The sequence below is a fragment of the Hippopotamus amphibius genome, chromosome 8 (assembly GCF_030028045.1).
Source record: "Hippopotamus amphibius kiboko isolate mHipAmp2 chromosome 8, mHipAmp2.hap2, whole genome shotgun sequence".
Lineage (NCBI taxonomy): Eukaryota > Metazoa > Chordata > Mammalia > Artiodactyla > Hippopotamidae > Hippopotamus > Hippopotamus amphibius.
Genome location: NC_080193.1, coordinates 41,467,641 through 41,495,404, shown reverse-complemented (window position 1 = coordinate 41,495,404; position 27,764 = coordinate 41,467,641).

Here is a 27,764-nt window from a genome sequence, read left to right as displayed (position 1 = left end):
GAGAATTAAGACTGTATTTACAGGATGAGCATTTATTTGTAGAGAAGGGGAAACGTGGGTACAGGGCATAAATTGTATGTTTCATTGCTTGGGAGGGCAAGTTGGCCTTTTTTCTTCATGTAGAAGTTTTTTTGCCATTTCTTAAGCATGTTCTATTTTGTAAGGATTTTAGGAGTCATCGTCCATGGAAAATCTTGTTGAGTTTTTAATTCATCTTAATTTGTAGGTAAATTTGGATGACACTATTTTTAAAATTCTCTAAGATTAATTCTAGTATTTGATAATTTCTTTAATTTTGATTCATATAAAAATAATTTGATACAACAAGTAACGTATCCATCTTTCATTACTTTCCAGAAAGTTAGCCATTTGTCCATGCACCAGTAATCAAACAATTCATCTTTTCCTAACTGGTTTCACCTAACATTGTATCTTTTAATTTTATCTTATTTTTGAACTCTCTTTTCCATTTCATTGATGTCTGCCTTCTAATTATCTGCCGATATCAAACTTATAATTATCATAATTTATAATACTTATCTATTTTTAATTTTTATTTTATTGATTGGCTGTGTTGGGTCTTTGTTGCTTTGCGTGGTCTTTCTCTAGTTGTGGTGAGCAGGGGCTACTCTTTATTGCAGTGCATGGGCTCTGGGCATGTGGGCTTCAGTAATTGCAGCTTGTGGGCTCTAGGGCACAGGCTCAGTATTTGTGATGCATGGGCTCAGTTGCTCTGCAGCATGTGGGATCTTCCCAGACCAGGGATTGAACCCATGTCCCCTGTACTGGTAGGCGGATTCTTAACCACTGAACAACAGGGAAGTCCCATCATCTTCTTTAGAATTATTTGGGATATGCTTTTATGTTGGCTTTTTCATATAAACTGTTGAATTCGCTTGTCTGCTTTTACTAACTCTCCTTCCCTTTTAAAATGTCAAAATCATATAAATATACATTTACAGATTTACAGATAGGATATTGACAGGTTTACAGATTTATACAGATTTATTTATGAATTTATAGCCTTCATAACTTTATAATATTGACTTTTTCTCCTCAAAAATAGAGTCTTTATAGTAATTAAAATCGCTCTCTTTTCTTCCTTTTTTTTTTTTTCAATTCTCACTAGCACTCACGATTTTTCTTCACAGAGCATTAGCATATTCCTTTTTTAAAATGGCTGTGTGGGGTTCTTGTTGCTGCACAGGGACTTTCTCTAGTTGCAGTGAGCGAGGGCTACTCTTCGTTGTGATGCATGGGCCTCTCACTGCGGTGGGCTCTCCCGTTGCAGAGCACAGGCTCCAGGCATGCGGGCTTCAGTACTTGTGGCTCGAGGACTCCAGAGTGCAGGCACGGTAGCGCATGTGCTCAGCTGCTCCATGGCATGTGGGATCTTCCCAGACCAGCGATTGAATCTGTGTCCCCTGCATTGGCAGGCGGATTCTTAACCACTGTACCATCAGGGAAGTCCTGCATATTCCTTGTTAACACATAGTTTTATTCTTTGCTGCTATTATAACTACAGTCTTTTATGTACAGTCTTTTCTTTATGTTTTCTAAGTGGTTGATCTTTTTACAGTGGGTTGCTGTTGAATTTTATATGTTGACTTTGTAGTCAGCCACCTTGCTGTGTTCTTTCTTAGTTCTTAATAGTGTTTAGCTAACTCTCTTGGGGTTTCTAAATATGCTGTATTATCTTTGGCAAATGACAATAATTCTGAATCCTTTCCAGCTTTATGCCTCATATTTCTTTCTCTTGACTACTTGTACTGGCTAGGGCCTCCAGAATAATGACAAAAATACTGAGGAGGTTATTGTTATATGCCTGACTTTAGCAGGGATGTTTTCAGTGTTTCACCATTATGCTGGCTTTGGCTTAATCTATTCATATTTTATTAACAGCTTTATTTTAAATTTAAAATCAGGAATAGGTATTGAATTTTGTTGAATATTGTTTGTCCAGCAAGTACAGAAGTATCCATGCCTTTTCAGCTACTATGATAAATATTGTATAAGGCATTTGGTGGCAATATATTCCTGTATTAATGTCCTGTAGAAATTGCCTGTTAATATGTCATTTATGACATTTACAATATTTACAATCTATTTACTATAATGCAATTTATTAGTGAATTTTGTCTATGTCTTGTATCATTTTATGTCACTGTGTTTTTATTCTCATATCCAGAGAATGATGGTTTTGTAAATATAATTTGGGAACTTTGGGTATTTTTGTTTTGCAAAAATTTTGAAAGAACTTGGGCAATCTATTAGCTGAAGGATGGATAGAATTTGTCTGGAAACTGTGATGCTTGGTATCATTTATCATATTCCTTTGCACCCTGTATTTCTGTACAATTATGCTTAAATCTAGAGACTTTATTAAATTTATATTCAATTTTACTTTTACAAGACTACTTCATAAGAGTTGCAAGATATTTCCAATAGAATGGCCTAATTTTTTCTCTTTTTATGATATTAGTAGCCACTGATAATCATTGTCTAGATCAGTTAATTGGGAATTTCAATTATTGATATCCTTATTCTATCATTTTTTTCCTTGTTTGTTTTCCTTGTGTATTCCATATTCTATCATATTTGATTAATCAAATAATCATATTTGATTATTGTGAGTTATAGTTCACATAATAAATATGGTAAAGGCAGGATAATTCTTTTTTTTTTTTTAACTAGTTTTCAAAACAATGCATTGTTTCCTTAGTGATGACAGGTATTTTATTTGTTTTGCTGTTGTTACTTTTGTAACTCCTGAATTTAAACTTGTTTGATGTGCTCTAATTCATTGCAGTTATTAACCTAATACATTTTCTCACCTCTGAACAATAAAAGCTTGTTAAACTTGGTCCATGAATTCTTTTCACAGAGATTTCTAATATTCAATATTTTTCTTGCTTTCTGATAGGAAAAACTGTTATATAGCTTCATTTTGTACATTTTCTTTTGCTTTAGGTCTGGAATCTGGAGTCATTTTTCTGTAGTCCTGGTTTATCTCAGAAGAAAGAATTTAGAGAAAGTACCCTGTGCATGAGGTGTGTTTCCTGCCACTGGGGCAATCATTGTTTTTAGGACTTTTCAGTGTATAGAGTAACAAAAATTTTTAAAACATTATTTTGTAAGTTCATACTGAAACTTCAAGCTCTAATTATTATCCATCATAAGTATCGATTTTCCTTATTTCATACCACACACACAACAATTTCATAATGACAATATTAACACTACTAGCAAAGAGGTTTACATGTATGTGGCAATTTGGGGCAAACAGAACAATTATAAGAGAAAATAAATTTCTGTTTTTCAAGCCACCAAGTCTATGGTAATTTGTTACAGCAGCCAGAAGAAACTAGCACGTGCTTTTTTACACTTTTCAGCTATTATGAATAATGCTGAGTGAACATTTGTTTACACGTTTTTGTGTTGACATGCTTTCATTTCTCTCATGTACACATATTTGTGTCAACATGTTTTAATTTTTTTCCCATATACCTGGGAGGCTGATTATTTATCATTTCTTTTAGCTATGTAAGCATATTTATAATAACTGCTTTGAAGTCTCTGTCTACTAAGTCCAAAATCCGGCTCCTCTCAAGAACGTTTTCTGTTGGGTACTTTTTTCCCTCTGTATGTGGTATACTTTCCTATTTCTTTGCATTTCTCATAGTTTTGTTGTTGTTGTTGTTGAAAACTGGATATTTCAGATAATATATTGTAGCAATTCTGGTCAAATCCATTCCCCATCCAGTTTTTGGTGTTCTTATTGTTACGGGAAACATAGATTGTAACTGCCCACCTTGGCCAGGTAGACAGCAATTTGAATGAGAACTAACAATTTTCATGGGAACTACCAAGTCACCACCGAATGGAAGAATACAGGAAAGGTCAAAAGGAAATGCCAGTCCACATGTTCTACCCACCTCCCAGAATCCTCCTTGCTGGAGTCCATCTTGGCTACGAGATGTGCACACCACCAGAAAGGACCCTGAATCAGAGTGATTGTCCAGATGCAACCCGGAAACCCACCCCATGACCGTAAAACCTGAGACTGTAAGCCACATGGCAGAGCAGTCCTCCTGGGTTCCCTTACCCTCCTGCTCTCCACCCAGGTGCCCCTTCCCCATAAAGTCTCTCGCTTAGTCAGCACATGTGTCTCTTCGGACAATTCATTTCCGAGTGTTAGACAAAAGCCCCCTCTCAGGCCCTGGAAGGGGTCACCCTTCCTGCAACATCATTGGTGTTTTTTTTTTTTTTTTTTTCTGTTATTTATTTTCTCATCACGCTTTTCTGTTTAAGGAATTACTTGGACCAATTCTATAAGTTTTGTATTCTCTGCAATTGAAGCCACTGAGTTCTCTGCTACTTTGTTTTTTTTAAGCTTTTGTTCTTATTTTTATGCTTAGCTTCCTGGGATTTATCCCTAAGTCAGTATAATGTAGTAGTCAGCCATTTTTAAGTCAGAAGATTTCCTTAAATGCCTTGCCTATTGGTCTTCCTCCCTTTGCCAAGGGGAGCTGTGTAAGAGGGCAAACCTTCCAACTTCAGACAGTCTGTGAGATAGACCTAGTTTTCACTTCTACCACGTGCAGGGCTTCAAGTTCACCCAGAGGAAAGCGCCCTTATTTTTTTACCACATTTTCCCGGACATGTGCACAGCCTTGTGCCTGAGAACCAACACTAAGATCTGCAAGAATGTCAGAGCTTTTCAAGTTCCCTATGGTCATCTTGTTTTACATAATTCCCTTTTATATTCCTTTGCTGCAAACAAATCAAGTCATAGCCTTAGGCAGCTACAATGTTGTCAAGAGACTGATATTGCCTTGGCAATCCCCTAAGGGTAGGGTTTTTTTCTTCTTCTTAATGAGCTGAGAACTGAGATGAATTGAATAGCCATAGTATCTGGGCATAGAGATTTTTCTGGTAGTTGGACTTTCAGATAACGTGTTTACTGTGCTCTGAAGATGGTGCTTTTAATGGAATATCAGAAGAGATCAGTCATCCTGTTTGACTGCAAGAACATTGGCTTTCTACAGCTACCATACTACTGAGCAGAGGATGACAGGTTAAAAGGAGGTGGTGTTATGAAGGTTCAGTAGTTTCTCATAGATAAGTGATTTTCCATTTGCTGTGGCTTTGGTTAACTTCCAGAGTTCTGAAATAGTTAATGGTTAGTTTTGTTAAAGCAGTCAGGTAGCTAGAATTGAGCAGAGAAGTGGGGGCAGGAACCAGGTGGCAGGAAACCACACATCATGTAAACAACGGGGGTCCTTAGGTAGACAAAGAAAAGCAGGAACCTCCAGACTGACAGGAGAGCACACATTTTAGAGGCAGACAAAGGAAGGTAGGAAAAGGTGGGAATCTCTTGCATCCAAATGTTATTTTTTGCTCCTTATGCTCTCATTACAATAAAATTAGCCTTGCAGATAAGAAGTTCCCATCATGCATCGAGGCCATGACACTTCCAATAAAGACTAAATGAGGACAAAAATCCCTCCGCTCCTTGGGAAGGTGGAGCTGGGATGAAAATCAGAGAATAAGACCCCCAAACCTCTCCCTCCCCAATGAATATGCCGCCCCTTCATTTCTATGACCCACATAACCTGCTTGCTAAGAAAACTCAGGGCATCTACTCACCTGGGCCTGCCTGCTCTTCCCTGGAGAGTGTATTCTCGCTTAAATAAATCCTCATTTTACTTTCTTAACCTCCCTTTCTCCTCTCTGAATTCTTTTTGTGATAAGACAAGAACCTACCCTGCAGGAACATCTTTGTTTTGCTGGTATTTTAATTTTCATTGTTTTTGTAGGAAAGCAGTCCACTGAGGTTATCATTCCACTATCCTGTCAATCACTCCGAGCTATTTTTGACAGTTAAGCTAAACCCTCAATGTCAAAGCATGTTATCAGGACTTGCTGTATTGTATTTCTTATAATCATATTTACTTCCATGGGAAAATACATCTTTCATGTTTACAACCTTTCTTGATAATGTAGTTTAAGTCATTTAGGTTGTCAGAAGCTCATTCCTTAGATTCTTTAGGAAAGAATCATGAAAGCAATATTCCCTGTATTCTCATATAGAAATAAGACTGTGCCTGTGACTTTTGTAGTTGAATATCAGTTTGATTGGATATAAATTCCCTGGCTTATGTTTAATTTTCTTGAATATCTTAAATATTATGTGATATTAAATGTTGCTATCAAAAATCTGATGGCCATACTTTTTTTCCCTTATAATTTACTTGGTCATTTGACAAAAGAGGCTTCCTTTTGGTTTTATAATAATTTTAGTTTAATATTTCTCAGTGTTGGTTGTTCTGGATAGATTTTCACAGGTATGTGTAGTTTTATTTCACTTTATAGAGTCAAGTAGCATTTGAATTCAAGAGTTCTCTTGAATTACGTTTTTAGTTTTTGCTTCATTCATTGCTTTTGCTTTCTTCTTTGAGAACTTCAAATCTACATATACTGAATTTCATTTGCCTCTTTTCTGTATCTTTTACTTTCTCTTGAATCCTTTTTGAGTCCACTTAATTTTTTTAAAAAAATTAAATAATGTCCTCTTTCAATAACAGTTCATAATCTGTTATGCTTATTTATCTTGTATTCTCTTTGTAAATTATTTCTGAGATTTTTTTTTCTTTTTTAAAATCTTTCCTGAATACTGTCACCTCTTTTTTTCAAATCATCCTTTTCTTAACCACCAAATTTTTGAAGACTTTCTAAATGTAATGCTTTTCTTCCAATTTTATTGAGATGTAATTGAAATACAGCACTGTATGAGTCTAGGGCAGACAGCATGATGATTTGACTTACATATGTCATGAAATGATTACCATGAGTTTAATGATCATCCTTCATCTCACAGACATAAAATTAAGGAAATAGAAAAAATATTTTTCCTTGTGCTGAGAACTCTTAAGATTTACTTTCTTAACTTTCATATGTAGCATACAGCAGTGTTAATTATATTTATAATATTGTATATCACATCCCTAGTATCTATTTATCTTAATAAAAGAAGCTTGTACCTTTTTCTTGCCTTCATCCAATTCCCCCTCCCTCCACCCACCACCTCTGGTAAATCTCATCTCTTTTTCTATGAGTTTGTTTGTTTGCTTGTTTGTTTTTGAAGTATAATAGACCTACAACACTATGTTAGTTCCAGTTACACAATTTAGTGATTTCATATTTGTATACACTTCAGAATGGTAGGTCTAGTTACCATTCTTCACCATACAAAGATATGGCATCATTATTGACTGTATTCCCCGTGCTATGCCTTTCATACCTTTGACTCCTTTGTTTTGCAACTGGAATTTTGTATCTTAATCTCTCTCACCTATTTCTCTCCTCCCCCACACTCCCTTTCCTTCTGGCAAACACCTATTTGTTCTCTGTATCTATGACTCTGTTTCTGTGTTGTTATGCTTGCTTATGGTTTAGTTTTTTGAATCTGACATATAATTGAAATCATACAGCTTTTGTCTCTCTGTTGGACTATCTCACTTAGTGTAATACCCTCAAAGTCCCTCCCTGTTGTAGCAAATGCCAAGATTTCATTCTTTTTTTTATGGCTGAGTAGCATTCCATTGCATATGTATACCACATCTTCTATACCCATTCATCTATAGTGAGCACTTGGGTTGCTTCCATATCTTAGCTATTGTAAATAATGCTACAATGAACATAGGGGTGCATAAATCCTTTCTAATTTGTGTTTTCATTTTCTTTAGGTAAATACAGGAACAGATTTGCTGGATCACATAGTAGTCTATCTTTAATTTTTTGGGTATAAATGTAATTTATGTTGCTTTTATTTAATGTCTATCCTCCTCTTAATTTCTCTTGATTTATTTTGTGGGCACATCTTTCTGGGGTGTTTTAATTAGTTGAAATTTTCCTATACCTTTGAAGAGAGAAATGTAGCAGGATAACTTTTACAGCATTATTTCTCTGGAAATTCCATTTCTCTTGTTTCACGAAGAGAAAAAAACATGCTTTCTGAGATCTGACTTCTTGGCTCCCATTCCTGGTTTTATTTGGATCTTCTTTATCATTTGCTTCTATGGTTTAATATGTTCTATCCTCAGAAGTTTCTCCTTATAGGAGGCATTTATCTGGAGTGGAGATTTGCTTTTTGACTTTGGAGATTTCGTAAAACCTATACTGTTCCACCATCAAATTTCTGTTAGTAATCTGAATTGGACATTTCAGGGCTTCCTCCAAATTTTGATGGCTCTTCTTAATTTGTCATACTTTGCAGTGAATATTTGTTGGCAACTTTGGAGTTTGTCTGTTCTCAGGGTCATGAGAAGCCCTGTTGTCTTTCTTGATGTGGATCTTATAGATGTTTGTGGTTTTTCCTTGCCCCTGTTTTGGGATCTGTAGGATACCTGCTCGCTGGATTTTGTCATATGTTTTCTGTATGTTTTCATTTAGCTTATTCTTGTTGCCGTGTGTGTGTGTGTGTGTGTGTGTGCGTGTGTGTGTGTGTATTTTATTTTATTCAATTTTTTAATTTTAATTTTTTTATTTTTTAAACTCTTTATTGGAATATAATTGCTTTACACTGTTGTGCCAGTTTTTGCTGTACGACAAAGTAAACCATCTGTATTTATACATATATCCCCATATCTCCTCCCTCCTGCGACTCCTCCCCAACCTCCCTCTCCCAGCCCTCTAAGTCATCATCCATTATCGAGTTGATTTCCCTGTGTTATGCAGAAACTTCCCACTAGCTATCTATTTTACATTTGGTAGTGTATATATGTCAGGGCTACTCTCTTACTTCGTACCAGCTTCCCCTTCACCCCCCAACCTGAGTCCTCAAGTCCGTTCTCTACATCTGCATCTTTATTTTTGCCCTGTCACTGGATTCATCAGTACCCTTTTTTTTAGGTTCCATATATATGAGTTAGCATACGGTATTTGTTTTTCTCTTTCTGGCTTAATTTGCTCTGTATGACAGACTCTAGGTCCATCTATCTCATTACAAATAACTCAATTTCATTGCTTTTTATGGCTGATTAATGTTCCATTGCATATATGTACCACATCTCCTTTATCCATTCATCTGTTGGTGGGCATTTAGGTTGCTTCTGTGTCCTGCCTATTGTAAATAGTGCTGCAATGAACATTGTGGTACATGTTTCTTTTTGGATTATGGTTTTCTCTGGGTATATGCCCAGGAGAGGGATTGCTGGTTTGTATGGTAGTTCCATTTTTAGTTTTCTAAGGAAATTCCATACTGTTTTCCATAGTGACTGTACCAATTTACATTCCCACCAACAGTGCACGAGGGTTCTCTTTTCTCCACATCCTCTCCAGAATTTAGTGTTTCTAGATTTTTTTGATGATGGCCATTCTGACCAGTGTGAGGTGATACCTCATTGTGGCTTTGACTTGCATTTCTCTAATGATTAGTGATGTTGAGCATCTTTTCATGTGTTTGTTAGCCATCTGCATGTCTTCTTTGGAGAAATGTCTATTTAGGTCTTCCACCCATTTGTGGATTGGGTTATTTGCTTTTTTGGTATTAAGCTGCATGAGCTGCTTGTATATTTTGGAGATTAATCAGTTGCTTCATTAGGCAGTTGCTTCATTGGCAAATATTTTCTCCCATTCTGAGGGTTTTCTTCTTGTCTTGTTTATGGTTTCTTTTGCTGTGCAAAAGCTTTTAAGTTTCATGAGATCCCATTTGTTTATTCTTGATTTTATTTCCATTATTCTAGGATGTGGGTCAAAAAGGATCTTGCTTTGATGTATTCCATAGAGTATTCTGCCTATGTTTTCCTCTAAGAGTTTTAGAGTGTCTGGCCTTACATATAGGTCTTTAATCCATTTGGAGTTTATTTTTGTGTATGGTGTTAGGAAGTGTTCTAATTTCATTCTTTTACGTGTAGCTGTCCAGTTTTCCCAGCACCACTTATTGAACAGGCTGTCTGTTTTCCATTGTATATTCTTGCCTCCTTTGTCAAAAATAAGCTGCCCGTATGTGTGTGGGTTTACCTCTGGGTTCTTTATTCTGTTCCATGGATCTACATTTCTGTTTTTGTGCCATTACCATACTGTCTTGAACACTGTAGCTTTGTAGTATAGTTTGAAGTCAGGGAGCCTGATTCCACCAGCTCCATCTTTCCTTTTCAAGATTGCTTTGGCTATTCAGGGTCTTTTGCATTTCCATACAAATTGTAAAATTTCTTGCTCTAGTTCTGTGAAAAATGCCATTGGTAATTTGATAGGGATTGTGCTGAATCTGTAAATTTGGGTAGTGTAGTCATTTTCACAATGTTGATTCTTCCAATCCAAGAACATGGTATGTCCCTCCATCTGTTTGTATCATCTTTGATTTCTTTCATCAGCATCTGATAGTTTTCTGCATACAGGTCTTTTGCCTCTGTAGACAGGTTTATTCCTAGGTATTTTATTCTTTTTGTTACAATGGTAAATGGGAGTGTTTTCTTAATTTCTCTTTCTGACCTTTTGTTGTTAGTGTGTAGGAATGCAGGGGATTTCTGTGCATCAATTGTGTATCCTGCTACTTTACTAAATTCATCGATTAGTGCTAGCAGTTTTCTGGTAGAATTTTTAGGGTTTTCTATGTATAATATCATGTCATCTGCAAAGAGTGACAATTTTACTTCTTCTTTTCCAATTTGGATTCCTTTTATTTCATTTTATTCTCTGATTTCTGTGGCCAACAATTCCAAAACTATGTTGAATAATAGTGGTGAGAGTGGGCACCCTTGTCTTGTTCTTGTCCTTAGCAGGAATGCTTTCAAGGTTTTCACCATTTAGAATGGTGTTGGCTATTGCTTTGTCATTTATGGCTTTTATTATGTTGAGGTAATTTCCTTCTATGCCCATTTTCTTGAGAGTTTTTATCATAAATGGATGTTGAATTTTGTCAAAGTTTTTCTGCATCTATTGAGATGATCATGTGGTTTTTATCCTTCAATTTGTTGATATGAAGTATCACATTGATTGATTTGCATATAATTGAAGAATTGCATTCCAGGGATAAACCCCACTTGATCATGGTGTATGATCTTTTTAATGGGCTGCTGGATTCTGTTTGCTAGTATTTTGTTGAGGATTTTTGCATCTATATTCATCAGTGATAATAGTCCGTAATTTTCTTTTTTTTGTGTGACATCTTTGCTTGATATTGGTATCAGGGTGATGGTGGCCTCATAGAATGAGTTTGGGAGTGTTCCTCCTTCCGCTATATTTTGGAAGAGTTTGAGAAGGATAGGTGTTTACTCTTTTTGCAATGTTTGATAGAATTCGCCTGTGAATCCCTCTGGCCCTGGGCTTTTGTTTGTTGGGAGATTTTTAATCACAGTCTCAATTTCCGTACTTGTGATTGGTCTGTTCATATGTTCTACTTCTTCCTTGTTCAATCTTGGAAGATTGTACTTTTCTAAGAATTTATCCATTTCTTCCAAGTTATCCAATTTATTGGCATACAGTTGCTTGTAGTAGTCTCTCATGGTCTTTTGTATTTCTGAGGTGTCCGTTGTTACTTCTCCTTTTTCATTTCTAATTCTGTTGATTTGCATCTTCTCCCTTTTTTTCTTGATGTGTCTGCCTAATGGTTTCTCAATTTTGTTAATCTTCTCAAAGAACCAGCTTTTAGTTTTATTGATCTTTGCTATTGTTTTCTTGATTTCTTTTTCATTTATTTCTGATCTGATCTTTATGATTTCTTTCCTCCTGCTCATGTTGAGGTTCTTTTGTTCTTCTTTCTCTAATTGTTTTATGTGTATGTATTTTAAAGGAATCAGAAAAACTTAAAAAAATTTTTTCCCATCACAACATTTTCCCTGAAATCCTAATGATTTTATTTTCACAACCTAGTTTATTTCATTTTGTTGTTTTATAATTTTTTTATCAAAAATCTTATATCTTTTGTTTGAGCTCTTGCTTTATAGAGAACATATATTATGTTTTTATTTTGTAGAGAAACATTAATCACAATTTTCATCATTTAGATTTTGTAGTATGTCTGGTGTATATTAATCAATTGTATGGGTGGTTTTTCCCTTTCCTCTTTTTTAAATTTCAGTATTTGTAATTGGTATGCTAATATTTCCTTTTCAATTTTCACTCATATCTTAAAGAAGACAGAAGAATGAGATGATGGAAAGTAAGTCTTAACGGACTAACTTTTTGAAAAGGAAATACAGCCTTAAGAAGATACTGGAAGTATTTATTGCATAAATTCATCAGTTTGAGGGGCCTTTCTTATTCATAAGAAGTTCCTCAAGCATGACTTTCCTGGGGAATAATTATAATTATAGTGTACTGAGCACAGTGATTGCATCTGTGTGATTTAACCTGTACTTCTCTTGGCCTGACAAAGATCAAATAGCTGCATAGCTTTTTAAAATCCACAATTTTTTCTCCATCATTCCATGTCAACAGTGATTTTTTTCCTTAAGTATCTGGTAGCTACTTATCTAGCACCACATTAATTGCCATTCCATGAGTGTCAAATAAGTTTCAGGAATACTTTCTAGATTGTTGCACAACTTAATCTTGTTTCAATTAGAAGAGAAATGATTATTTTTTCCTTGAGGTATAAAACACATTTTACAGACTTTTAATTCTCTCATAGACCTGAAGAGACCAATATGTTCATTAGACAGCCCGTATCATCCTGGACAAATATTTACAGTATTGGCAGGGTTTGGTCACACATTATATTTTGTGATTTTAGGCATTTCACATTTTATTGTTATTATCTGTCATTGTTTTTCTTTCAAGTTTATTTATAATAATATATTTATTCTGCTATCTTCAACCAGGGTTATTAGAATATACTCCACATAATATATTCTTTTACTATCAACACTATCATCAGCTTTATCACGTGCAGGAATCATTATGACTTGTTCTGCAGTGGATTTCATTGCCAAGGATAGAATATTGAACATAGAAGAGCTTTATGCCCTTCCTATGAAAATTTTCTTTTGTGTTCTTTTAAATAAATTTGATACATCTTTTCTTTTTTATTTCTGGGGAAAATTAGTCACGTAGCTTTCATTCAGCCATTCTTTTATTAATCCAATCAATAGTTACTGACTCCTTACTATGCACAAAACACTAGTTTAAGTAGCAAGCAAGAAAGTCCTTGTCTTTGTGGAGTTTCATTTCAGAGAAGGATGAAAACTAAACAGGTCAGCCTGTATAACCTCCCAGGTCTCCATGGTAAGTGTTTCTTAAACTGCTCACCTTAATTACCTTCAAATTCTATTATTTTCTTTTTGCACTTTAGTCTTATCAGGGTTTTATTTACTAAGATGCTACTTTTCATAGTTATAAATACTGCTGAACATTATATAATGCAGCTTTCAGAAAGAGATTGAATGTGTCAGGGCTGCAAGGTGACGTAATTTAAGCTTGTATCAGAATACAAATACAATTGTATGTATTAAATATAAGACTTTTAAAAAGAGAAACACTGAAACAAAATGAAGCAGGTTGTGTAATATAGGCCACTTGGCATTTAGCTCAAAAGGACATTTTATAAGCTGGTTGAAGGTAAATCCTGTATCTACAGAAATATTGACTGCTTCTCTTATCAACCATTCATCAATATGTCCAGAGGTTTCCAGTAAAGAGTTTGTAAGGAATTTAACTTTCCTTCTGTTGAAATTGCTAGCACAGAATCAATGGAAACCACTTGCTCTTTGTCAGAAATATAAGACAATGAAATAACTGAGAGTTATAGTGATCTTCAGTCTACTGGTTAATTATTAGTATTTCAGTTACTTTTTAATTTTGAATTTTCTCTGGAGTGAAATCTTGCTCTATATTTTACTCCAGTGAGATACTCTACCTTAGTGATTTCCAGAAGGTAAGAGTAAATCAAACCAATTATAATTAGTGCTCTTTTGAGCCCAGAAATCATTAGAGACAGCAGAATGGAAACTTTCACTGGTCTATCCTGAACTCCTATCTGCTCCATCCACAAACTCCTGCGTGCCTGTTTTTATAATAGGCTCATTATCAAATCTGGTAAATAGACATTTAGTTTCAATTAATCCCTGTTGTTCACTCAACCGTGTCTATCTAGTAAACTAAAGAGCCCAGCTGATTAAAAAATTGCTTGGGTAGGTATGTCATAATTTCCTTACCAACCTTTTTTTCTTACTTTGACCCAAATTGCCCGTAAGCAGGCAGGCCACATCTAGACATCAGCATTGAAGAGGACATTATAGAAAGAGATATCAAGCTGGTGTGGGGACCAGTAAGTGCAGTGGTCACAGATACATTAAGAAACATTAGGTCAATGCCTTAGAATAGGTTCCCTGAAAATAGACTCTGAGATGGGAATGGCTTGCATAAGGCTTTTTGTGGTGTGATCACAGAAGATAAACCTCTAGTGGAGTGAGAAGTCAAAATTAAGCAGAAAGAAAAACTGACCTGCAATCTTGTCTCAACTAAGTCCCCAGTCAAGCCAAGGAAGCTCTTAAGCTGGGACAAGTCTTCACATGGACCGGACCTTTGTTTCTCTGTATCAGCTTCCTTGGTGGTGGCATAACCTTGAACATGCAGTTTCCTTCAGCTAGGAGTAATGCCCAGGAATAACTATAGTTGTGAACTTTCAGCATGCAGTAGTCCTGGCAGCTGGGTTGTGTGTATTTGGATTATAGAAGGCATCTGGTAGAAGCTCCAGAGAATCCATCAGTCAGTCAATTAGGCAGGCTTAGGGTCAGGGAGTGTACAGCTGTGTTCTTTATGCCACTAGAAGTGCAATGATTAAACAGTAGCACTGCTAAGCTCTTATGGCCATAAGGGAAGATTTAATCGTATAATGACATCCATACTTCTTTAAAAGGAGTGTTTTTCAGCCTGGACCCCAAATAGGCAATGGTGCTTCCCATAAGAAAATATGAACTATAACCCTTTGTATCACTGCAAACTGAAGATAATGAAAGTCAGAGCAACAATCACTTGGGTAAATGGACAGGGAGAAAAATAACACAGAACCAATACACAGAGAAGGATGTTTTTGTCTTTCTTAGCTATTAAGTAAAGCAGGAAGCTGGCTTTTCACAAAGCGTTTTGGGGAATCCAACCACTATCAGAATATTGATCATAAAAGTTTTAGTTTACAAGTTATGTTTGAATTTTCCTTCTCCAGTAAGAGCAGAGTGCTGGTTATATGGCAATGCTCTCACTAAATACAACTACAGGATGTAAACACAACACAAAACAAATCTCTGTAAAGTTACTAGAGGACTACTAAATCAGCCAGAACTTAAAAGGCCAGGATCTGAGAGAGAAGGAAAGCACATTGAGATGGGTCCAATATTCCAGAGGGGTTTTCCTGTTGAGGCATTTGGCGGGTCATAAGTGGCAAGGGGCCCAGAGGCTCAGAAGCCAAGGAGAAAGCAGGAATGTCTGGTTGGAAACCAATCTGATTCTTATGCAGTCTTGTGAGGCTGTGACATTAAACCTGGACTGACTCAAAGTCAATCAGTTGAGGATAGACCAAGATACCAGAGAAAAGGGAAATACATTGAGATGTACAAAATCACCTTCCCACTCTTCCTAAGTCATGTGCTCGTCTTCAGGCAGAGGGTTTAAGAAGGCAGGAGGAAAGCAATAGATAAATAAATAGGGGGATGAGCAGGACTTTTAGCTGCCTCCTGGGCTAAGGAGATAGATAGAAATTCTGAACCCACTAAAGGGAATGAACCCTGGTAAACACCTCACTTCCAGGAGTAGAAGTAAAGATGAATTCCAGTAGTAGCAGTAAAGATATAAGCCAACTCTCAGAAAACTCTGAAACCCACCTACAAACAAGCCCAAACTGAACTGGACCAAGGCTATCTCCCCAAGATTGCTCCTTTGTGGGAGGAAGAGAGTATCAGCCAGACCTTTAAGATATCTGTGTAAATTTTAATATACACTGTGTGACATTCAATTAAAATTACCAGGAATACCATGAGTCTGGACTAAATTGTTTAAAAAGAGAGGGGGTAAGCCACATAAACAGACACACATGATACTTCAGTTATCAAAATGATCAGAAACAGGCTTTAAAATAACTAATTAATATGTTCAACAAAATAGGTGACAAGCAGGAGAATTTATACAGAGACTTGGAATTCATAATATGAGACAAAAAGAAACCAGAGAGATGAAAAATATAATATATGAAATTAAGAACCCATTATATGAGTTAAAGGCAAATTAAAAAACAACAACAACAACAGCTGAAGAGAAGATTGAGAAAACTATAAAACAGCCAGTAGAAAATATCTGAATTGAAACATGGAGATAAAAAATGATAAAATACAGAAAGGAATATAGATGACACATGGGAAACTGAAAATGATTAATATATGTGTAACTGGAGTACAAGAGAAGAGGAGAGTGAAAATGGGGCAGAAGCAGTATTTGAGGATATACTAGCAGACAATTTGCCAAAACCATTTAAAGACATCAAACCACATGTATAATAAGATTTACAAACACAAAGCAGACTAAGTGTGAAGGAGCATGTAACTAGGCACAGCAGAGGTAAACTGCTAAAAGTCAAAATCAGTGAAACAGTCTTAAATGAAATAGGAAAAAATACAACATATTACATCTGAAAAGCAAACAGGTGTTTTTTAAATAGAAATTACTGAAGCTAGAGACATGAAACACAATTTTAAAAGCCTTAATATAAAAAAATGCCAACATATTTTATACCCAACAAAAATATCCATCTTTAGGCAAACAAAAACAGAAAATTCATAACCATACCTGCATTAAAAGAAATTCTAAAGGGAGTTATTTAGGCAGAAGAAGAATAATTCTAGATGGAAGTGAAATACAGAAATGAGTAAATAGTGTTGGGAATAATACATATTATTAGTAAACCTAAACATGTTGATTATAGAAAACAATGTCATACACTTATTTAATGTCAATGTGCAATTACATACATAAACATAATAATGCTAAAAATGCTTGGGGAGTTAAAATTATTTTAAGCTACCAATGTCTAAGATATCTACAAAGGACTCATTTATATTATGCTGTAATACATTAAAGATCATACAGCCACTGAAAGAAGAACATAATAATTCATCTATGCCATAAATTTATCTATGAAATATTTATCTATAAAATGAGAGATAGAAGAAGCAGGAAATAAGAAATATGTTCTAGGATTTTCATGAAAATTAGATACTTGCATCACTAAGTGATTTTTGCATCATTCATTCAGCAAATATTTATCACACTCCAATTCTGTGCTTTGCTTTTGGCCCTGGGGATACAGAACTGAATAAAATAGACAAAAATCCTTGCTATTTAGTAGATAAAATTCTTTTCAGGAGAGACAGTTAATAAGCAAATAAACAGCAAAAAGGTTAAATATGAAAATGGTTCATGACTATTTTACACAGGTTGTTCAGGCAAAATTTAACAGGTGGTATTTGACTAGATACTTGAAAAAAAAAAAGACCCTTTTCAAAATTCTAATATCAGATATTTTAAGAATGGTAGCAAAACAAGCATGTTACCAGGAGAATGCCACATAATCTGTGAATTATGTGATTATTCACATAATCAGAGACCACAAAGAATTATGAGTATAAAAGTATGCTCAAGCTTAAGAGGTGACCTTGGGAATGCTACCTCTAAATAAATGATTGAGATAAGAAGTTGCCTTCCATGTGCTGCTACCAAAACCTCTTGATAGGTCTGCAGGGAGACTATGGTGGCTGGAGAGGCCACTTCAGGTCGCAGTGCTGCCAGTTGACTTGGATGGGTCTGTTCCACATGTCTGGAGCCTAAGGTGCAAAGAAATGGCCACCTGACACTGCTTCTTCTCATGATGATGCTAGAAGCACAAGAGGGCAAGCTACCCCCTGTACAGGCACATGTAAAGACTCTAGGAGTGGAAGGGAAAATAGATTGTGAATCTTGGTAAAGAAATGAACTGTAATAGGAACTAAAACTGCATTGCATTTTGAGGGGGGTGGGTGGGATTTGGCAGTTTTTCTTTGCAAAACCTCATGTTAGCCCACTGCCTCTATGGCTTCTGTTGAGAAATTGGTTAATCTTATTGAGAATATCTTATACATGACATGTAGCTTTTCTTTTCCTGATTTCAAGGTTCTCTCTTTGTCTTTGACTTTTTATAGTTTGATTATAACATGCTCTGGTATATATCTTTTTTGAGTTTATTGCACTTGGAGTTTATTGAGCTTCTTTGTGTGTATAAACTTCATTCATCAAATATGCAAAGTTTTCACCTATTATTTGTTCTAATACTCTGTATGCCCCCTTTTCCCTCTCTTCTCCTTCTCAGCTTCTCATCGTGTATGTGTTGGTCCTCTTCTTGGTGTCTCACAGGTCCCTTAGGTTCTGTTCACTTCTTAAAATTATTTTTTTCTTTGTGCTCCTCAGACTGGATAAGTCAAATTGTTCTTCATTCAAACTCACTAGTTCTTTCTTCTGCTCAAATCTGCTGTTGAACCTTTTGTGAATTTGTCATTCCAGTTATTGTACTTTCCAGTCCAGAATTTCTATTTGTTTCCTTTTTATAATTTTCACATCACTATTGATATTATATATGTTTTTTACACTTTGTTTTTCTAGTTCCTTTTAATTCTTTGTCTATGATTTCTTTTAGTTCTTTGAACATATTTATGACAGTTGATTTAAAGCATTTGTCTAGTAAGTCTACTATCTGGGCTTAGTTAAGAATTTTTTTGACTATTTTGTTTCTTTGAATGGGCATTTCCCTGTTTCTTTTTATGCCTTGTCATTTTGTTGTTGTTGTTGAAAACTGGGTATTTAAATATTATAATGTGATAATTCAGGAAATTATATTCATCTCCATTTCCAGAGTTTGCTGGCTTTAATTGTTAAAAGCTGCCATTGTTCATTTCCTTAGTAATTTTTCAAACTATTTTGCAAAGACTGTGTTTCTCATTGTGTGTGGTCACTAAAGCCTCTGTTTCTTGGGCTTATATTTAGTTAATGCTTTGACAGAGATTTCCTTGAACAGTGGCAGCTAAAAATAAAAAAAAAAAAAAAGAAACTCTCCTCCCTTAGTCTTTGCAGATCTGTTCCCCATTGTGACACTTCTTCAATACTTAGGCAGAGTGTTTATAATTCTGCCCTAGACTTCACTTAATTTCTGCTTTCACTGAGCTTAGTAATCAGTCAGTGGTGAAAGATTTGGGTCTTTTCAGGTAATTTCCAATCAACTGTCCTGGACTGTTCATCTATTATATATCTTGCTTGAAGTTTGTTGTTTTCCCTGAATCTGAATTTTTTGGTTGCTAATTGTCTTTCTGAATATTGCACATCCCCTATTTTCTACATTTTCTTCTTCCAGAGCTCTATTTAAATGCATGTAAGATTTTTTTTCTAAGTTGTCTATCTCTTAAACTCTCTGAATTTTTTTCATATTCTTGACCCTTTGTGCTGCACCCCAGATAAAATCATCAGACCTATTTTTATGTTTCCTAACTTATTTAACTTATCTAATTTGATGTTTTGAAGTAGTTCTATTTAGTTGTATTTTAAATCTTCCTAGTAGCCTCTTAACTGAAATATAACACAAATTTTCACAATTAAACCCATCCCAAATTAAAAACAGCACCAGAATTAAACATAGGTAATTAACAGTATCCCAGATAACTCCTGTGGTCCCTTCCAGGCATTACCTGCCCTCCTTTCCATAAGGTAACCACTCTCCTCCTTTCTAACATAATTGAGTACTCTTGCCTCCCTCTCAATTTCAAGAAAATGAAGTTAATGCAGTGTTCACTCTTTTGAGTCTGTATTCTGTCAGTCAATATTATCTTTATGAGATTTATCACATTGTTGTATTTCACAGTACCCAATTATTTTTCATTGTTGTCAAGAATTCTATCACAATGTGTTTATTCCTTCTACTGGTAAATGGCATTTAGTTTGTTCCATATTTGGGCTATTATGATTAATGATGCTGTTAAGATTCTAGTCTTTGTTACCTGGTGAATGTTGTGCACATTTCTATAGGCTATACACCTAGGGGCAAGATAGAGTCATACTTGGTCATGGAATTGGTATGTTTAGCTTTAGCATATATTCCAAAGGGATTGCCTTAACTGATGTTCCACCAAGACTGAATAAGAATTTTAGTTATGCCACATTGTCACCAGCTTGATTTTGGCACCTTTATAACATAAACCATTCTAGTTGGTATGCAGCTGTGTTTAGCTGATATTTGGGGGCTTTTTTCTTTCTCACTTTTGGAATTTTACTCTAAAAATTTCTTCAGTTATTTTAAACAGGCTAGTCTTGTGTTCCATATTCGGCAGCTCTGTTATTTGAAACTGTGGTCAGTTGTCTGTGCTGATGTATAATCATGATGACTTACATAAACAGGCACATGCACACATATGCACAAATTTGAGTACATGTATGTTTTCTGTAAATTCAGTGAAGGCTGGCTACCCTACAGGGGTTAACTGTTTTGTTCTTGCCAGTTGCCCCAAATTGCTACTAATCAAGGACAACTTTAAGTTCTCTTCATTTGTGATGACACTGAATCAATCATGTAGGAATGTGAAACTGCACCTCTTACTCCAAGCCTGTGATTTGAAAAGCTCTGAGGAGACATTTTTCCCCCATAAACAGTCCAGTTTGAAACAGATAAGCCATTAAAAATTTGTTTTTAATGTTTCCATTTTCAAGGGATAGAATTTCTGTAGTCCATTGTTAAGGCCATTTTATATGGATAAAGATGTGGCACATATATACAATGAAATATTACTCAGCCATAAAAAAGGAATGAAATTGAGTTATTTGTAGTGAGGTGGATAGACCTAGAGTCTGTCATACAGAGCGAAACCAGAAAAAAAAAAGTACCATATGCTAACTCATATATATAGAATCTAAAAAAGTGATACTGATGAACCCAGTGACAGGGCAAGAATAAAGATGCAGATGTAGAGAATGGAATTGAGGGCATGGGGTGGGGAACGTGAAGGGGAAGCTTGGAAGAAGCAAGAGAGTAGCACTGACATATATACACTACCAAATGTAAAATAGATAGTGGGAAGCTGCTGCCTAACACAGGGAGATCAACTCTATGATTGGTGATGACTTAGAGGAGTGGGACAGGGAGGGTGAGAAGGAGTCGCTGGAGGGTTGGGGTATGGGGATATATGTATAAATACAGCTGGTTCACTTTGTTGTCCAGCAGAAACTTGCACAACAGTGTAAAGCAATTATACGCCAATAAAGAGCTTAAAAAGAAAAATAAAGTCAATACAGGGCCTGTATTGATGCTAGTGTCCCAGTCCCCAAACTCCATCTGATAACGCCAAGGTCTTTTAAACCAAACATCCAGAGAGAATGTGTGGGCTGAGCACAACAACAACTTCAGAGGCCTTATGGCTCCCTGCTTGGTTATCAAAAGTTTTCCTTTCATTTTTTCAATATTATGCAGGCATTCTAATTATTACTGTTATTATTATATGTCACGCAAGACCTCAGCATATTTTATAAGGGAGAAGCTTTTCTAGCTTTCTGCTTCTTGGATGATATGGGAGCTCTATCTCAATATTTCTTTTATTAGTGATTTCTAATTTATTTCTTTTCAATCTTCTTTTTGGGGGGACACTGAAACATCCGGTTTATTTTCATCTGTGTTATGTTTTTTTGGATACTTTCATATTTCCACCATTTATGCTATGTTTAAGGAGTATTCCTCAGGCATCCAGTTCACTATTTACTTTCAGCTCTGTTTATTTTACTCTTCAGCTCAGTTATTTTGGTTTAGTAAACATTTAAATTTTTATTATTTCTAGTAGACATATGCTTGTTTTTCCTATTATTCTGAGGATATTACCATGTTCAACTTTCTCCAGTTACTTTGTTGACATGAATTGAATTACTTTGTTTATTGAGTTTGTTTTTATTTATCCAAACTTCTAACTTTCTGCAAAAAGTAGATGATTCCTGCTTTGGGGCTAATTTCTGAAGTTTATATTCCCATTGACAATCTCCTGTATCTTTGTAGTTTGCAAAGGGGCAAAGGGTGGGATGTGCTGATGGGATTTGCATTCAGACTTGTTAGTGAAAGTAGAGGAGACACAGGATAAGTTATTGAGAGGTGAATTGTCTTTAATCTCTTGGAGATTCAAGTTTCCCTGGTTGCCTCTGGCTCAAGCTCTGAAACTCACAGATTTTAACTGGCAGTGAAACCCCCATCACTGATACCTGGCCCTTGGAGTCACTACTCTAGATGTTTTGACATGCACCCTTAACTCATTAAATTATAATATTTAGTATTTTTTTTACCACTTTCTTGATAATGTAACAATCATAGGATGTTTAAACTCTAACCTCGTTGTTTTTTTTTTTTTTTTTTGCCTTTTGTGCCATTGTTTTAGTGTATTTTAATATTCTATTTTAATCATTATTACTGTTTTTACTGTTACTATTTATTGAAATTTATCTACCTATTTACCATTTCTTTATCTTTCCTGCATATCTGAACTTTGAACAGGCATAATTTTTATTTGACCTCAAAAACTTCTTTTAGTTTTGTGTGTGTGTGTGTGTATGTGTGTGTGCACATCTACTCAGATTCCCTTTTTTAATATTTAGTAAAAATGTCTTTATTTTATCTTTTTTTCAAGGATGTTTTGCTTAATATAGAATTCCTATTTGGCAGTTTTTTTCTATCATCATAAATTTAAACATATATTTCTATGTTCCACTGTCTTTTGGCTTTTATGCTTTTTGTAAAGAAATTAGTTCTCAGTTTTATTGTCACTCCTTGAAGGTCACATGTCTTTTGCTTGTAACCTTTGGTTTTCAGTGGTATTTTTATGATAGTACTAGATTTGGGCTATTTTTATTGTCTTAGTCTGTTTGGGTTGCCATAACAAAATATCACAGACGGTGGTGTAAACAACAGACTTTTATTTCCCACAGTTCTGGAAGCTTGGAAGTGCAAGATCAAGATCTTGGTAGATTTGATTCTTAGTGAGAGCCGCTTGCTGGCTTGCAGACGGCTGCCTTCTCGCTGTGTCTTCATGTTGTGGAGAGAGAAATCTCTGGTGTTTCTTCCTCTTGTGAGGGCACTGATCCCATCATGGGGGTGTACCCTCATGATCTAATCTAAACCTAATTACCTCCTAAGGGCCCCATCTCCAAATACCATCACACTGGGGGTTAGGGCTTCAACATATGATTTTGGGGGATTGATATAAACACTCAGTCCATGACACATATTTATCCATCTGAAGCTTGATGTATTTTGCCAGTTTCCTAATGTTCTCTGTCATTATCTTCTCAAGTACCCCTCCAGTATGTTGGATTTCTTGTGTCCTTTTTTCTATTGACTATATATTTTTTTAAGTCAAGTCTATATTTTTGTATACGTATAATATTTTTTGATTAAATGCTGGATCATGTATTTGAAAATGTTTAGAGATAATTTGAAGCTCTTAATAATGTTACCTTTGCTCATAGAAGATCTAGATTTGCCTTGGCAAGTAGCTAGACTAGGGAAAAAATGACATAACTGGGGATTAAGATGATTAAAAATTGGGAATCATTTTCTGTGAAGGCTTGTCTATTTCCAGTTCTTTCTTATTCCAAAGGTGTAACTCTTAAAACACCTAATCAGAAGCCTATTATACTTACCAGATACTTGTCCTTGGCAGTTTAAGTGTCTTCAGCCCCATGATACTGATGAAGCCCTCATAAAGCTTCGCAGCCTCTGTGCAGATATTTTTGAAATTCAGAATCACAAAAGAGGAAAGTGGTACAAACATCGAGCTTGCATCTCTCGATGTCCCTCTTCCAAATCTTGGTGGCAAACACTCTCTAACTTTGTAGCTCTCTGAAGTATTCTAATAGTGTTTGTAGATATGTAGTCCTACTTCTCTATTCATTTTCTTTGCACAGTTTGGTCCCCCAGATCTAGTTTGCCACTGTGGGAAGCACAGCCCCAGGAGGCCTATGCTTAAAACTCAAAATTATCACTAAATTGAGAGATATTTGGACCTTCCGAGTTTTATTTTCCTCATTTTTCCATTGGGGATCATTACCTGCCATGCTCACCTCGTGGGGTATTGAGAAGATCATATAATGTAATAAGCATGTAAAGATGTTCAGAAGCGCAACTACATAGGCATCTGCTCCTCTGAAGAACAACACATTTCTCCAGCATTTATTAAACCCTTACCATGTGCCAGGCCATGTTCTATGCATTTTCATAGTGTTAATGCATTAATCCTCACAGAGCTTCTGTGAAGTAGATGCTATTATCATAACCAATTTACAAATGAGAAAGTTGAAGCACAGATCATTGCATTTAATCATTGTCAAAAGTCATAGAGCTAGTAACAGAGGTTCCAAGTTTCAACCTAGGTAGTATGGAACTGGAGCCCTTGTTCTTTAAATAGAGAAGCTCAGTTTACAAAGAAGAAATACAAATGTTCACCAAGGTTATAGAAGTCATTTAGTTCAATCAAACTTGAAAAACTAAAAAATTGTGTACCATAGTAGTGAGATTATTGGATATTTCATTCATTGGAGGTTATTTATAGTGGCATAGTCTTTCTGGAGAGAAATTTTGTCTTACTAGTCAAAAGACTTAAAATGCGTATGTTATTTTACCCAGTTATGCAGGTTCTGGGACTGTATCCTACCGAAATAATTAAATATACCCATAAAGGTGTGTTAAGTAACATCTCGTAATGCTTTAAGGGACATGATTGAAATGATATAGTTCATGTAAATATCAGTTGTAAGATAAATACCCAATAAGTTATTTTGTAGCAAGGTGTTTATTATATATTACTTATTATAAAAATAATAAAAGCAGGAACAATTATCCACAATAGGATAGTAGTTATATAAATTTCATTCATGTGTAGAAATATAATCAACCCTTAAGAATTCTATTTCTAAGAATACTTAGTGGCATAGAAAGATACATAATATAATAAGTGGAAAAAACAAAATATAAAATTATAGATACAGCCTGGTTTCTAAATTATATCTTAATATATACATGTGTATGTACAATTTATATATCTACATCTTCAACACTTTAAATTATTTTTTTCTATTGGGCTATCTATTATTGTATGATAAATAAATACAAATTATCTATTTTCATATTATCTAACTATATAGGGAGAGAAGACTCCCCCAAATACACCAAAATGCTGCTGAGCGATTGCTTGGAATGGTGGCTGACAGGGAATTTTAATTTTTCATTATTTTATTGTTTGGTATTTAAAAACATTCTACAAGCAGCATGCCCAGATTATAATATAGTATTATATATATATATATATATGTATATATATATATGTGTGTATGTATGTATATATCTGTGTATATGTGTGTGTGTAGGAGTATTAGTGAGTAAAAATAAACCATATTTGTCTCATATGACCTACTAAATAACTTCAAATGCACATGGCTTTTAGAATTTCAAACATTGTCTTTGAAGTTTCAACCTATTTGCAGCCCATATACACTGAAATGTACGTCACAGCTCTCCTCTACCTTCCTGGACTCCCATCTGCCTGACATCAGGCAGAAGATCCTTATGGGGGGCAATCCTTTCCTTTTGTGCCCATCTAAATACATGGTTCCTTCCCACTTCCTCTCTGTCCCTTCTACACACTTCCTGTTGGCTCTGTCATAGTTTAACAGTTTTGCCACCACTGGCTTACCTTTCTTCACACATATAGCACCCACAGAGGATGCCTGCAGAAAAGTGTCCCACAACATTTATAAGTAATTGATTTGTTTTATATTCCCTGAAGCCCTTCTGTTATATATCTTAATGAACATGATGCTTAGATTCTCCTCATATCTTCCTGTAATTGATTTCTAATCTCATAGCATTGTGGTTGGAAAAGATGCTTGATACAATTTCAATTTTCTTAAATTTACCAAGGCTTGATTTGTGACCCAAATGTAATCTATCCTGGAGAATGTTCCATGTGCACTTGAGAAGAATGTGTAATCTGCTGCTTTGGGATGTAATGTCCTATAGATATCTATTAAATCAAGCTGGTTTATTGTGTAATTTAAAGCTTGTGTTTCCTTATTAATTTTCTGTCTGGATGATCTGTCCATTGGTGTAAGTGGGGTGTTAAAGTCCCCCACTATGATTGTGTTCCTGTCAATTTCCTCTTTTATAGTTGTTAGCATTTGCCTTATGTATTGAGGTGCTTCTATATTGGGTGCATATATATTTATAATTGTTATCTCTCCTTTGTGGATTGATCCCGTGATCTTTATGTAGTGTACCTTCTTGTCTCTTGTAACATTTTTTATTTTAAAGTCTATTTTACCTGATATGAGTCTCGCTACTCCAGATTTCTTTTGAGTTCCATTTGCATGGAATATCTTTTTCCATCCCCTCACTTTCAGTCTGTATGTGTCCCTAGGTCTGAAGTGGGTCTCTTGGAGACAGCATATATATGGGTCTTGTTTTTGTATCCATTCAGCCAGTCTGTGTCTTTTGGTTGGTGCATTTAGTCCATTTACATTCAAGGTAATTATCAATATGTATGTTCCTATGACCATTTTCTTAATTGGTTTGTTTTTGTTTTTGTAGGTCTCCTCTTCTTCTCTTATGTTTCCTGCTTAGAGAAGTTCCTTTAGCATTTGTTGTAGGGCTGGTTTGGTGGTGCTGAATTCTCTTAGCTGTTGCTTGTCTGTAAAGCTTTTGATTTCTCCATCGAGTCTGAATGAGATCCTTGCTGCGTAGAGTATTCTTAGTTGTAGGTTCTTCCCTTTCATCACTTGAAATATATCATGCCACTCCCTTCTGGCTTGCAGAGTTTCTGCTGAGAAACCAACTGTTAACCTGATGGGGGTTCCCTTGTATGTTATTTGTCATTTTTCCCTTGTTGCTTTTAATAACTTTTCTCTGTCTTTAATTTTTGTCAATTTAACTACTATGTGTCTTGGTGTGTTTCTCCTTGGGTTTATCCTGCCTGGGACCCTCTACACTTCCTGAAATTGGTAGCTATTTCCTCTCCCATGTTAGGGAAGTTAAATCTCTTCTAATATTTTCTCGGGTCCTTCCTCTCTCTGTTTTCCTTCTGGGACCCCTATAATGCGAATGTTGGTGTGTTTAACATTGTCCCAGAGGTCTCTTAGGCTGTCTTCAGTTCTTTTCATTCTTTTTTCTTTATCCTTTTCTGCATCAGTGATTTTCACCATTCTGTCTTCCAGGTCACTTCTTCACCCTGCTGCCTCAGTTAATCTGCTCTTTGTTCCTTCTAGCATATTTTTCATTCCAGTTATTGTGTTACATATCTCTGTTTGTTTGTTCTTCAATTCTTCTAGGTCTTTGGTAAACTTTTCTTGCAACTTTTTGATCTTTGCATCCAGTGTTTTTCCAAAGTCCTGGATCATCTTCATCATCGTTATTTTGAATTTTTTTTCTGGAAGGGTGTCTATCTCCTCTTCATTTAGTTGTTTTTCTAGCATTTTATCTTGTGTCTTCATCTGGTACAAAATCCTCTGCCTTTTCATATTCTCTATCTTTCTGTGGCTGTGGTTTTCAGTTCCACAAAATGAAATACTGCTGATACTGCTTGATACTGCTGTCTACCCTCTTGTGGAGGAAGCTATCTAGGAAGTTCTTGGGTGTTTCCTGATGGGAGGCACTGATGGTGGGTTGGGCTGGGTGGGTGGAGCTCAGTAAAACTTAATCTGCTTGTCTGCCAATGGGTGGGGCTGTATTCCCACCT